This window comes from Eurosta solidaginis, chromosome 5, assembly GCF_040869045.1.
Source record: "Eurosta solidaginis isolate ZX-2024a chromosome 5, ASM4086904v1, whole genome shotgun sequence".
Taxonomy (NCBI): domain Eukaryota; kingdom Metazoa; phylum Arthropoda; class Insecta; order Diptera; family Tephritidae; genus Eurosta; species Eurosta solidaginis.
The window spans coordinates 124,976,158-124,988,358 of record NC_090323.1 but is presented as its reverse complement, the minus strand read 5'-3'; the positions used below and the strand labels follow the sequence as shown (position 1 = coordinate 124,988,358).

The 12,201-nt window shown below is 35.9% G+C and overlaps 1 protein-coding gene and 1 pseudogene across 1 annotated transcript in view; one reads left to right on the top strand and one right to left on the bottom strand.

The window, feature by feature from the left end:
• The window catches only part of Dscam4 (Down syndrome cell adhesion molecule 4), a 2,049,237-nt gene that overhangs the window by 1,076,971 nt on the left and 960,065 nt on the right, over nucleotides 1-12,201 (top strand).
• On the bottom strand, nucleotides 1,775-11,729 carry LOC137252878 (T-complex protein 1 subunit eta-like; annotated as a pseudogene).

The following is a 12,201-nucleotide window of genomic DNA, read 5'->3' as shown; positions in this document are numbered from 1 at the left end:
GTAGAAAAACGTACTAATGCACGTTTCGTATACAATCGTGGGAAAACGATCAGACTTGTTGGCAGTGTTGCCGTGAGCCTAGAAAGAAATGTATCAGTTTACAAATAAAAAAGGTACCAATCGCATAAACAACGACTAATTTTACCAGTTTTATTATAAACATAAATGCTTTCATTTATAAATTTCAAATTATGGAGGAATTTTCTAATTTCTTCAGCTCACATATGTACATATATCGTTAAATCCACACTGCAAAAATTATTGGAGCATGTGTTGCATGTGTGTTTAGTTTACGGCGAACATTTTTCTAATTTTAAAACTTGCTTTGTTTATGATTTGAATCATAAATGAACTTTTAAAATTACAACTGAAAATTCAGTTCGAGTTGTGAATCACAAAAGCGACATTACATATTTGTGGCCTTTAGTGTGAGCGAAGCCGCCGGTAAAGGCTAGTTTATCCTAAAACGCTTAATAATTTGAACCAAGGCGAATTCATTACAGGTGGTGTTATCCCATCCGCTGATTGCTTCTTCTTGATAATTTTCCATACAAAGCCTTGTACAACAAAATGTCAGTTAATCGAAATCTATGAAAATTTTCTTTTGAATTGACATTCTTCTGCACGGCGAATTGATTGAATTCGCTTTGACACCACCTGGTATAGATTCGCCTTGATTTGAACATAATAAGAGCGGGGGCAGCTCTATTTTCCACATAGCTAAATACTCTCTCTTTATCAATCTTATGTGTGTTTGTATATTATTCTCTTCCTGTGTTCTTCGCCCCACATACCTGCACTTGATCGTCCCTCACCTAGCACTTAAATGTTCAAAGCGTGCCCGTATGAGCAAAAGGCTCATACGAGCCGTTTTGCCCATCGCTGTTGTAAGCGACCATTCTCATCGACAATTACGTAAGTCATCCTGTAGCACGCTCTTATAATTAAAACTTCAGCTATTGGTACAGGATTTTAAAGGTATATGTTGCTCACAACCTTATTCGCTTTAACCATAAAATGAATGGTAATCGTGAATAACGTGGTAACTTAGCACCAATTTTGCCGAAATTGGGCACCCTATAGCTGTAGAAATACACCCAGCAAAAATGTACCCGTATATTGATTAGTAAAATGACTAAAAGCTGTGTCGATGGAACACGTAAATCGTTAAGTAGCATTTGTACAGGACGTCGGGACTGTTTGTGACCAGTCCATTCCGTCGTACCTATTTATGTGATTGTCCATACTTCTCACACATATACGGTATTAGGTTATCGAAATGTAAACAAACTATAGTGCTGTACTGTTCTTACATTCACGTTATGGCAGTCATTTTTTAAGTTATATACCTGTAACTTTACGAGTATTTTTACGTTAATATGACCGACTTTTCACTAGTATTATGATCGTTTTTATACTTGGATTATACTGCTATATAAATAAAACATTTCTTTAATTCAAATCCATTAACATTTCTTTTACTCAACATTTTTATAATATATTACATTATTTATAATAGTTGTAAATTATTAACTATAAGTCTTAAGGAAGGAATAGTTTTTCAGTCTTGTTGGTGAGCCATAAATACAAATTTTATTAAATGCGATTGTATGGGAAACTTAAATAAATTAATTAATGATATAGAAAACAAAAGAGAAGAACTCACAGAACTATTGGTTGCAGTAAACCATCAAATCGCGTGTAGGCAATTCCCTATTTGAGTAAGTTGACTTGTAATTCGCCAATTTTAATACTATACCTTTTTTATTTTAGTTCAGAAAGCTGCAATTGAGGTTCGAAAGTTGCAATTGAAGTTCAAAAATTTCAATTCAAGTTCAGAAAATTTAAATTCAAGCTCAGAGTTTCTATTTGTATTTCAGAAAATTAAAATTGAAGTTCAGAATTTCTGTTTGTAGTTCAGAAAATTATAGTTGAAATTAAATTGTAATTTTCTGAATTCCTGAGCTTCAATTATAATTTACTGAACTTCTTTTGAAAATTCTGAACTTCAATTGTAATTTCTTTAACTTCAATTGAAATTCCCGAGCTTTCAGAACTTCAATTACAACCTTCAAAATTTTTTTACATAAAATGAACAATTTAACATTTTTTCTGACAGTTAAAGTGACGAATTGCCTACCAGTGGTTTGAAACCACTTGCATTCGTGTTGGCGCTTCTCTATATCATTAATATAAGAATATCTTTTTAATAATTTAATTAATAGACAAATATAATTTTTTTCCTTTAAATTTTAGAACTGTGTACAAAAATATGTAATTTTACATATCGCAACCTAAACCAAAAAGTGTTGCAACTCATAATCAGAGTAACTTTGTGTTGAATGTTTGATTTATACCACAAAAATAACAAAATTCTTAACAAACTCAGTCTAAACGATAACGATAACTACCAAAAAAAACATTAGTTATTTCACGATGCTTTCATTGATTGATATACATTTAAATACCGATTTACAATTTTTTCAGTTTTGACATTTTTTAGTTTAGAATGCGATATATACATTCAGTGGAATAATTTTACATTGAGGGTACTTTATGCAATTTTCTTTTTTTCTTAAATGTAGGTACACATAGTAATATTTTGTTTTAAATTATGTGATCACAATATTTATAAGGACCATTTAGTTGATGGTATTGGTACTTTGAGTTAAATTCATCAGCAATTATTTATATTCAAAATATTTTTTTGTTATACATCTATTTTACAAAATTTGGTTAAAAATTATTAACAAATTCGTTGCAATTAAATTGCTTTAAAAATCTTTGCAAACTTTGTGCGTTTGTTGAATATTTTTTTTTCAATTAGAGCATGAAAAGCTTAGAATAAGACCGTAGGAAAAAGCTAAGAATTATTAGATTCCTAGATACTTTTTAACCAAGATTATTCCAGTGTGTGTTGTTCGTTTGTTGTACAAATTCGTTGCATATTAATTTTCAGATCAAGAATACTCAAAGGTGTCGTGGCATCGTCTTGTTGATCAATCGCGCGCCGCAATATCCATTGGTGGGAATTGACATTCATTATAAAGTAGCGAAGGCACGGTCCTGCGCAAACACATCGCCAACCTGTGTTGGCAAAAGATATGCTAAACTGTAGAGGAAGAAACATTTTTAAAATTTAATAGCTATCTTCATCACCAGAAGGAGTCACTATTGTTTCTTACACCATTTGGTCGCCAAGCCTAAAATTAGCCACTGGAAGAAGCTACAGGCCTGCCAAAATACTTCCCTCAGAACCGCCACGGGTTGTCGCCTTATGTCCCCAGAACACCATCTACATAATGAGGGGAGAGTACTCCCAATAAGTAAAAGAAATGAAATGCTAACCGAAAAGTTTCTGTTGAATACCCAGGAACCTGGGAATCCCAACAGACATCTGAATGATGAGCAACCACCGCCCAGGGTCTTAAAGAGTCACCTCCGTAAGCACTATGAGGAAATACGGCAACTGAGAACTCAGCCGTATGAAGCAAGAAAATACCCCCAGCGGGTTGGGGTTCAGAATATTCCCGCGGTAGGTATGCCCGTCGTAAGAGGCGACTAAAATACCAGATTCAAGGGGCTGTGTAGCGCAACCCTTCAGGTTGCCAGCGCAATATATAGCTTCTCCAAACCCAATTGTCAACTTCACCTATCCGCGGCGAATCCTGTTTCACTAACAGACGAGGCTCTGGCGACCTTAAGCTCCTCATGGAACTTGGGGGTGGGGAGGGAGGGAATGGCCATATAAATCGTTCCCGAGATGGTCGGCAGCACCTTAATATTGCTGTGGTACCGGAGCGTACCGGATCTGTATCCGGCAAAGGACCATTACATCGATAACACTCCCCAAAGCCTTCGGGGAGCAACCTTATCGCGTACCGGATCTGTATCCGGCAAAGGACCATTACATCGATAACACTCCCCAAAGCCTTCGGGGAGCAACCTTATCGCTACAACAACAACAACAACAAGCAAGAAAATACAAGCAGGTCCTTGGTGAACTCCATAAATAGGCGTCGGGGCTCTATGTCAGGAATTGCCCGGTGAATTCAGTACTTAAAGAACAATACCCTAAAATGCAGAACAGGAACGCACGCTCCCTAGGGAAACGCGAGTCACTCTAGCCCAACTTCGATCTGGATACTGTACCAGGTTAAACTCTTACTTATCCAGAATCAACCCATACATACAAAATGTCCCTGCTTGCAATGTGTCCCCACATGACACCAACCATCTCTTCAATTGTAATGTGGAACTAACTCCTCTAACACCCCTCTCTTTATGGTCCACCCCTGTTGAAACAGCAAGTTTTCTCGGACTCCCGTTGGAGGACATTGATGACAATTTGTGATTGGTGAGACCTATTGGATGGGGCGAAGCACTGCTACAACAACATCAGAAGGCACTCGAAGACGATGCCTCAAAACTAACAACCAAAAGCATTAATCATCATTTCACTGACACAAATTTTATAGTTTTTTCTTCCGTAGTTGGACACAATCTTTTCATAATATTACTTAACAATTTACGATTAGACATTTTTTTCAAGTTGTATTTTGACTTACCAGCAACAATAGAATCATGTTTAATTGTACGCTGCACAATCATTGTACCATCATGTAACGAAGCTCAGTTTCTTCCAAAAATTGTTCGGCACTGCCACGTAAAATCAATCTACATGTTCTAGCATTAACGCAACCTTTAAATAATTATAAACTATAAAAATAAAATTTATGTCAAACCCACTATCAAACCTTTGAAAATGTTGAAATTGACCCAAAACACTTGAATTAATATCATTAGCTGTAGTCCTAACAGCACCACCACAAGCTTTCATTGTACGTTTCAAATCTTCTTCTGGTACACTAACAGAACATTTCACGATCTGCAAAATACTGTGAACCAACATCACCAATTGGTAGTTTAGATAACACAACATTGGCGTCGTACTTGGCTAGTTTATTGTACAGAATACGCCATTCAGCATCAACAATTTTCTGATACTCTTGAACATTAACAATACGTACTTCAGCATTGTCACCATTGTTTACTATATAGTTTGGCAGCTTAATTCGAGGTTATGTTGCGAATAGAGTGGAAGGCACTCGCAGGCCGTGAAAATAGGCGCTCGAATGGAGTGGAATGAAGAACAGTAGGAAGACCTGAGTTGCATTGCTCTCTCGAAACAAAGAGTCGCAAATCCATTCATCTATGGTCGGAAACTCATAGCTCACTGAGCTGGCTGAGAGTCACACCGACACGGGAGAATAATATGACAAACTCAAACGAACGCTCAGTTGTTACCATTGTTTACTATATAGTTTGGCAGCTTAAATTGAGGTTATGTTGGGAATAGAGTGGAAGGCACTCGAATTCAGTGAACAGTAGGAAAAGCAGAGTTGCACTGGATCAATATACCTTCAATCATTGTATCAGTATTAAAGATAAATTTAGAAAAAATAATTAAATACTTGAGTATAAGCAAACATTTTCTTTCAATTACTGCAATTAAGGTGTCCTAGATGCTATATATTCCAAAATTATAACATTTTATGTCTGTTTAAAAATTTAACTTCAATTTCCCTAAGATTTCCGTAATATGGCCATTAGTGATGTTTGTGTGTGTGTGCAAATTTTGAGCGATCTGCTGTTAGTTGCGCTACTTGGTAAAGTTTACAATGATTGTCACGCTCAGCCTTGAGTTCCAATTCTATATTTAAAATTGCGATTTTATATATTTTGGATGACGTTGGATCCACCAAAGAAAAGTACAGCGTCCACAACCATTTTAGAAAATAAATCTTTTTTTTGATGAATAAGTTTGGAGGACATTGCTGTGGCAGCGCATTTTTCCAATAAGGCATGTTGTTGTTCCTTTGATTGGCGCTTCGACATGTTCAGCCATGTCATATTTGGGTCATTCATAATTGTAATGCTTTGCGTATAGCTTTAATGATGATACGTACATGCACGCCTTCCTCAACATATGGCTTAACTTGTTTTAAGATTTGACCTTCTTAAATACTACTGAAGTGGTGCGATGGCCGACCTGATAAGAGAAACATTTTTATTCTACACATTCTAATATAACAAAAAACTTACCTCCGCATCTTGAGCATTGTTTACTATATAGTTTGGCAGCTTAAGTAGAGGTTATGTTGCGAATAGAGTGGAAGGCAGTGGACTAGGCAGTCGAATGTCATATAATGAAGGAATGGTGTTCGGAGTTTTTTCAAAGTTAAAAAAAAAAATGATAAAAGCTTTAATATAAATAAAACTATTGCTTTAATAACAACAAAAACGCCATATATATTCTGTATGCATAAATTTGTAAGGATTATCCCACTTTAAAATTTGAATTAAATAATCTAAAGTTTTGTTTTGAAACTGAGTCGAGAACTGTGCGTGTGATTGTGAAAAAATAATTAAATACTTGAGTATAAGCAAACATTTTCTTTCAATTACTGCAATTAAGGTGTCCTAGATGCTATATATTCCAAAATTATAACATTTTATGTCTGTTTAAAAATTTAACTTCAATTTCCCTAAGATTTCCGTAATATGGCCATTAGTGATGTTTGTGTGTGTGTGCAAATTTTGAGCGATCTGCTGTTAGTTGCGCTACTTGGTAAAGTTTACAATGATTGTCACGCTCAGCCTTGAGTTCCAATTCTATATTTAAAATTGCGATTTTATATATTTTGGATGACGTTGGATCCACCAAAGAAAAGTACAGCGTCCACAACCATTTTAGAAAATAAATCTTTTTTTTGATGAATAAGTTTGGAGGACATTGCTGTGGCAGCGCATTTTTCCAATAAGGCATGTTGTTGTTCCTTTGATTGGCGCTTCGACATGTTCAGCCATGTCATATTTGGGTCATTCATAATTGTAATGCTTTGCGTATAGCTTTAATGATGATACGTACATGCACGCCTTCCTCAACATATGGCTTAACTTGTTTTAAGATTTGACCTTCTTAAATACTACTGAAGTGGTGCGATGGCCGACCTGATAAGAGAAACATTTTTATTCTACACATTCTAATATAACAAAAAACTTACCTCCGCATCTTGAGCATTGTTTACTATATAGTTTGGCAGCTTAAGTAGAGGTTATGTTGCGAATAGAGTGGAAGGCAGTGGACTAGGCAGTCGAATGTCATATAATGAAGGAATGGTGTTCGGAGTTTTTTCAAAGTTAAAAAAAAAAATGATAAAAGCTTTAATATAAATAAAACTATTGCTTTAATAACAACAAAAACGCCATATATATTCTGTATGCATAAATTTGTAAGGATTATCCCACTTTAAAATTTGAATTAAATAATCTAAAGTTTTGTTTTGAAACTGAGTCGAGAACTGTGCGTGTGATTGTGAAAAAATAATTAAATACTTGAGTATAAGCAAACATTTTCTTTCAATTACTGCAATTAAGGTGTCCTAGATGCTATATATTCCAAAATTATAACATTTTATGTCTGTTTAAAAATTTAACTTCAATTTCCCTAAGATTTCCGTAATATGGCCATTAGTGATGTTTGTGTGTGTGTGCAAATTTTGAGCGATCTGCTGTTAGTTGCGCTACTTGGTAAAGTTTACAATGATTGTCACGCTCAGCCTTGAGTTCCAATTCTTTATTTAAAATTGCGATTTTATATATTTTGGATGACGTTGGATCCACCAAAGAAAAGTACAGCGTCCACAACCATTTTAGAAAATAAATCTTTTTTTTGATGAATAAGTTTGGAGGACATTGCTGTGGCAGCGCATTTTTCCAATAAGGCATGTTGTTGTTCCTTTGATTGGCGCTTCGACATGTTCAGCCATGTCATATTTGGGTCATTCATAATTGTAATGCTTTGCGTATAGCTTTAATGATGATACGTACATGCACGCCTTCCTCAACATATGGCTTAACTTGTTTTAAGATTTGACCTTCTTAAATACTACTGAAGTGGTGCGATGGCCGACCTGATAAGAGAAACATTTTTATTCTACACATTCTAATATAACAAAAAACTTACCTCCGCATCTTGAGCATTGTTTACTATATAGTTTGGCAGCTTAAGTAGAGGTTATGTTGCGAATAGAGTGGAAGGCAGTGGACTAGGCAGTCGAATGTCATATAATGAAGGAATGGTGTTCGGAGTTTTTTCAAAGTTAAAAAAAAAAATGATAAAAGCTTTAATATAAATAAAACTATTGCTTTAATAACAACAAAAACGCCATATATATTCGGTATGCATAAATTTGTAAGGATTATCCCACTTTAAAATTTGAATTAAATAATCTAAAGTTTTGTTTTGAAACTGAGTCGAGAACTGTGCGTGTGATTGTGCGAATTTTCACCGATCAGCTGTTAGTTGCGCTACTTGGTAAAATTTACAATGATCTTGAGATTAGGCGATGTCGAATAGAGTTTTAATGCTGGATGCAAAATATCCAATAGTTTCATACTGGTTGCACGATCATTTGAAATTGTGGCCTTACCACTGGAATCAACAATATGCTTGTCCATACTGCGTGGACCCAATGAAGTGCGTATAGCGCCCACAATTGATTGCGAGGCATTGATGTTGGATATGAGTTGAGGTTTACCTTGAGAGCTATCGGCACCCAAATATTTTTTACACAAAAACTCATGTACCCAATACAAGTTCAGGACGTTCGTATTTATCGACACGCTGTCCGGTGTGTCTCAAATGTTGGAAATATTCAGTTGGCACTGTTGAGAAAAATATGTATCAACGAACACAAGCAAAAGTGAAAGATTTTTTTACCATCTGTTGTTACTTTACACATTAGACATTGGAAACGACGACCAGCATCTACAAATTGCATTTTAGCCTTGCAAACGATTACATCTAATTGGACCCAATTCACCGAAATTTACAATGGGTGGCTCATATTATAAACCGTTCGTGCCATTGGTGAGGCGGTAAGTGTAATGGACAAAGCTGTTGTTTTTAACAAGTCAGCTGTTGCAGGTATGCAATACAGAGATGACTTGCAAAGAAGAAAGATCAATAGAATTGGCAAACAAAACATTAATTTCGAATAGCGATACCTAACGTAACGTGGCGAGGAGTTACCCTGATCTTCTACCACATATTTTGTGGTCACCAATGGTGACAATAAACCCTGTTCATTAGTAATAAAAGTACCACCAGCGCTATTTTGATTTTCAATGATAACGCTTATCGGATTAGGTATCTGATCGGGATCTAAACGGCGTTGGGCTACTGTTGCGGCTGTTGATATATACCAGTACCAGGTGCAGGTGGTTGCTAAAGAAAATAATACAAAAATAATCATCAGTAATATTTGAAATATATTAGTTGTATTAGCATACATTATATCCATGACGTCCGGGTATTGGGGGTTGACCCGGCATGGGTGGCTGACTGGGCATTGGCGCCTGTCCAGGTTGTGTTGGTAGCATCATTACACCCATGTAACCACCTGGTGCACTTGGTTGTTGTAGAGGATAGCCTGGATGTTGAGGTTGTGGAGAGCAACCAGGTGGACCAGGTTGTGGTGGATATCCCGACTGTTGTGGCATTGGCAGATAGGTTGTTGCTGCTGCTGTCGTGGCATTGCATAAAAAATGGCTTTTCGTTTGAACTCCGGAAATAGCTTTCACAACAGTGGACTTACCTTGTCCAATCCTGCCAATATTGATTGTTGCCGGACGCGAAATTAGCTCTGGCGATAATGGGGACAAATTTTCGATATCCTGTAAATAATAGTTTTTTATTAATTCAATTATTCTTTTCATTCATTTTTCATTTCATTTTTAATTCAATTTTTTTTATTTTTTTTTTTTTATATGGATCAGACATTTCAAATAGGCCATCTCATTCTGTCATACTAACAATTGTGGAACAATCATGACGGAACGATACAAGGTGGCAGCATGGTGACATACCTACAAACATAAATAAAAATGCCATGTACTTTGTTTTTGTAAATTCGATGGACAAATGTCAAAATCAGCTGAGATCAGAATAATCAGCTGACCCTTGCTGCCACCTTGTATCGTTCCGCCATGGGAACAATGTGGGATATTTTGTTGTTGGTCGCCATTTTCAGTCACTAGATTTTTGCTGGGACAGTTAGAAATATTCAGTGAGTGGAAAAACGTTGCAAGTGACACGCAAAATACCTCTCTGAAGTTGGCAAGACAACTTTTACGCAGCAAAAAACTAACTATTGACTAATTTGCCGCAAATTATCCGTGAAACAAAAAAACACAGTGTATGTACACTAGAATGTTCAGGCAAGTACAGTTAACCTGCGCAAACAGCATTTAATGACTCGTATATTTGGCGAAAATTTAACTCCTCCAATTAGGGTCTGGTGGCAAAAATAGTTTTACGACATACATACGTATGAATGGGACTGACGATGCACAAACATGAACAATAAAGGAAACTAGCCGGACCCGTGGGCATCTTGCGCAACAAAATACAAAACATAGTTGTGAGTTATGAAAATATACAAATTTATTTTTCCCACATACTCATATTATAGCTATTTACACATTGATATTGAAGATTATAGCTACATCTTTAAATATTTTTACAATACTTCTTTGAATACAATATTAGACGTGAAAATAAAATCATTTGTTATTTTTTGTTTGAATGTTTCTTGCACTGAAAGGGTAATATCCTCAAATCGCCTTACTCTAGAGAAAGGTACATATAATTTTCCGTGTGAATGTACAGGGCTAGGCAAATATAAGCCAGCTTTGTCAAAGGTTTGATCTTGTGCTTTATTAATTGTCATAGCGAAAGCTACTTTCTTTTCATCTGGAAAGGTACAGTTGGATCTGACGGGGTAAGTTTAATTCGAGGTATAATTGCTATCTTTCCCGAGTCGATTAATTGACAGTGATTGGGTTCTCCCCTAAATGAGTGACGACCAACCTTGCACCATTTATAAGTCCTGATTGGGTATTAGGGTTACGAATCAGCATTACGGTTGCTATTTTCTTCAAAAGAAGTTTATGGGGGGTGGGGGGCAGGAAGGATTTAGGAAATTAAGAAAATCAGTTGGATAAAACTGAGCATTATGAGTTTCATCTTGCTCAACTGTATCGCAACTTAGATACACTCTACTCTCACCTGACAATAAATTAAATACAATAAACTCATTAAAAGTGGAGCAATCGTAATTTTTTGGACATAAAATAGCTGTTTGAATGAAAATTAGATATGTTTCTGTAATTTATATCATTTGTTCCAAAAACTTTAGCGGTGATGTTATTATGATCAATGTAGCATTTTCGAGGTATTTTAATCGTATCTTCGGATATATTTAATTGAATATCTAAGTCACCGTTTCCTAGTGTGAGCAACCAGTTTTTAAACTCATGGTCATTATTTGCTCACATATTTTGGATTAATCGTCGAATTTTTACTTTTGCCCACAACGGTGAGCATTTTATACAATTTTCAATAATTGAAGGTCGCATATCTAACAACGGGAAGAACTTGTCTAAAATCACCTCCAAATACAAATATTTTCCGCCCAAATGGCAAATTAACATTCATGGTGTCTTGTGACGGTATCATTGCGTTCGACGAGGATCTTTAATTCTTTGCATATAGAAATTTGCGGCAAACTCACCTTCCCCTTGTGACAACAAATTGAGGAACTGTTATCGCTACCCTCCACTGTATAAAGTTTCGCCGTGCAGAACAGACATTGTTGGTCCATACGCCCAACGCAATGTTGTTCTACTGAAATGACGAGGCGTGGACAACAATACGTTTTTGGAAGCTTTTCCTGCGCCTTCCCAGCGTTCACATCACTGCTTAGCCTTAAAATGTATGACTGTTTCAAATCACTTCTACGCTGAACTATTGCCTGTTCACTTTGTTCTTGTCGGTGGTTACGCACACGCTGGCTTAAACGCTGTAGATCAATATTTCTTTACTGACTTGTTTGACTCCGTTTAGCGTTTAGCCGTCTTTTTCGCTCAGTTAAGCCGTTTAAGGTCCTCCTTCTAGGCATTGTAATCTCTGGATTGTAATAAATTGTGAGCAAAATTAATCGATAAATACAAATTTAACAACTTACCACGTATGTACGTATGTAGGTATTTAACTTAAACGGTTTTCAAAGTTTCAAATCAAAAATCAACAGAAATCAGCTGTTCTTATTTGCTTATATGCGGCTACGATGTCAC